Here is a 2,913-nt window from a genome sequence, read left to right on the forward strand (position 1 = left end):
TTTTTTTTTTTTTTTTTTTTTTTGCGGTACGCGGGTCTCTCACTGTTGTGGCCTCTCCCATTGCGGAGCACAGGCTCTGGACGCACAGGCTCAGCGGCCATGGCTCACGGACCCAGCCGCTCCGCGGCATGTGGGATCTTCCCAGACCAGGGCACGAACCCAGGTCCCCTGCATCGGCAGGTGGACTCTCAATCACTGCGCCACCAAGGAAGCCCGATCATATGTTTTTTTCCTTCGATTTGTTAATGTGGTGTATTACATTGATTGATTTGCATATATTGAAGAATTCTTGCATTCCTGGGATAAAACCCACTTGATCATGGTGTACGATCCTTTTAATCTTCTGCTGGATTCTGTTTGCTAGTATTTTGTTGAGGATTTTTGCATCTATGTTCATCAGTGATATTGGCCTGTAGTTTTCTTTCTCTGTGACATCTTTGCCTGGTTTCGGTATCAGGGTGATGGTGGCCTCATAGAATGAGTTTGGGAGTGTTCCTCCCTCTACTATATTTTAGAAGAGTTTGAGGATAGGTGTTAGCTCTTCTCTAAATGTTTGATAGAATTCACCTGTGAAGCCATCTGGTCCTGGGCTTTTGTTTGTTGGAAGACTTTTAATCACAGTTTCAATTTCAGAGCTTGTGATTGGTCTGTTCATATTTTCTATTTCTTCCTGGTTCAGTCTCGGAAGGTTGTGCATTTCTAAGAATTCATCCATTTCTTCCAGGTTGTCCATTTTATTGGCATAGAATTGCTTGTAGTAATCTCTCATGATCCTTTGTATTTCTGCAGTGTCAGTTGTTACTTCTCCTTTTTCATTCTAATTCTATTGATTTGAGTCTTCTCCCTTTTTTCTTGATGAGTTTGCCTAATGGTTTATCAATTTTGTTTATCTTCTCAAAGAACCAGCTTTTAGTTTTATTGATCTTTGCTGTTGTTTCCTTCATTTCTTTTTCATTTATTTCTGATCTGATCTTTAAAATTTCTTTCCTTCTGCTAACTTTGGGGTTTTTTTGTTCTTCTTTCTCTAATTGCTTTAGGTGTAAGGTTAGGTTGTTTATTTGAGATGTTTCTTGTTTCTTAAGGTAGGATTGTATTGCTATAAACTTCCCTCTTAGAACTGGTTTTGCTGCATCCCATAGGTTTTGGGTCATTGTGTTTTCATTGTCATTTGTTTCTAGGTATTTTTTGATTTCTTCTTTGATTTCTTCAGTGATCTCTGGTTATTAAGTAGTGTATTGTTTAGCCTCCATGTGTTTGTAATTTTTACAGATTTTTTTCCTGTAATTGATATCTAGTCTCATAGTGTTGTGGTCAGAAAAGACATTTGATATGATTTCAATTTTCTTAAATTTACCAAGGCTTGATTTGTGACACAAGATATGATCTATCCTAGAGTATGTTCCATGAGCACTTGAGAAGAAAGTGTATTCTGTTGTTTTTGGATGGAATATCCCATAAATATCAATTAAGTCCATCTTGTTTAATGTATCATTTAAAGCTTGTGTTTCCTTATTTATTTTCATTTTGGATGAGCTGCATAACTTGTCCTTTTGTTTTTTCTTTTTCCTTTTTAAAGTAAATTGTATTTAACAAGTATTATAAGTAATTGGTAAGTAATTAAAATTCACACAGGACTAAAATGTATGCAATATATGTAAGTCTCCTTCCCGGCTTTGTTCTTCAGTTCTACGTGCTGTTAGTTTCTTATCCTCCCCCAAAGAGCTGGGAACATATATGTACCTGGACGTGTGTGTGTGTGTGTGTGTGTGTGTGTGTGTGTGTGTGTGTGTGAGTCAGAGAGAGAATACAAATATTCTCTTTATAACACAAATTATAGCATGCTATATATAACGTTTGGCATCTTGATTTTTCATTTAAAAATATATGAAAACCCTCAGCATGGTGAGTAGAATACAAAATTCAATCCAGTAAGATTCAGGATTGCATTAATAGTGGGGTTAATAAAAAGCCTTCAGGGAGTCTTCAAGGGCTTAATCTTTCTTGGTCTCAGTTGAAATTGCCCTTGCCCTGGTGGCCATTTTCTGTTTCCACTTAAATATCCAATTTAAACCCTTGCCACTGTTGTTGGTTAAAGTATTCAGTAAAGTGGCAGGAATTCTGGCAATCTCTTTGGCTCCTGTTTTGCCAAACTGGTCAGTGAGGTTTGGCCAAGCAAAGTTAGGTGCCATAGGTACCTGCCTTCTGCTTCCCAAATTGGAGTTGCCAGTCATTTTTCTACCAGTCCTTATTCTCTTCTCACATCTCTCTTCCCAAGATAAAGACTTTAGTCCACCCACATGTAGGCTGGCTGGAAGCCAATAGGTAATAGCCAATCAAGTTACAACCAAATTAGGTTTTCCCAGGTCTGTTTATTATTGTTGTTATTCCTAGTTTATCAAGGTTATTATTTCGTATCAGTAAATATAGACATACCTCATTCTTTTTAATGGCCCATAAAAATGTTTCATTGTGTAGATACAGCATGGGCAGACAGCCAGGTAAATTTGTTTTGCTTTCCAAATGACATTTCTGGGGCTGATCAATAATGTAGATGCTGTTTAATGGTACCAAACTTCTCCAGGGCAGGTCTAGGCTTTTATTATGCCATGTGTACTGTTGCTGGAAATTTACGGGTAAGTTTCTCCAGTGTTTAATTTAAAGCATCTATGGTCTGCATTTTGTCAATAGTCACAATTATTTTCCCATTCTATCTAGACTGGTTTTTCTCTAGGTCCGTTGTATAGCTGCCATCTTCAGCCATCTTTGGCTGAATCCAATGAATGAATTGAATTCATTCTTTCCTGCACCCCATTTCTCTGCCTCTTCTGGTTTGGTAAATGCATCCTCCAATATCTTTCTAAGGAAAGATTGATGGGAAGATAATTTTATAAATACCTAAGTGTTTTAAAATAT

Source organism: Aethalodelphis obliquidens, unplaced genomic scaffold (assembly GCF_003676395.1).
Source record: "Aethalodelphis obliquidens isolate GAN/ISIS:26980383/991018 unplaced genomic scaffold, ASM367639v1 scaffold5, whole genome shotgun sequence".
In the NCBI taxonomy this organism is placed as follows: domain Eukaryota; kingdom Metazoa; phylum Chordata; class Mammalia; order Artiodactyla; family Delphinidae; genus Aethalodelphis; species Aethalodelphis obliquidens.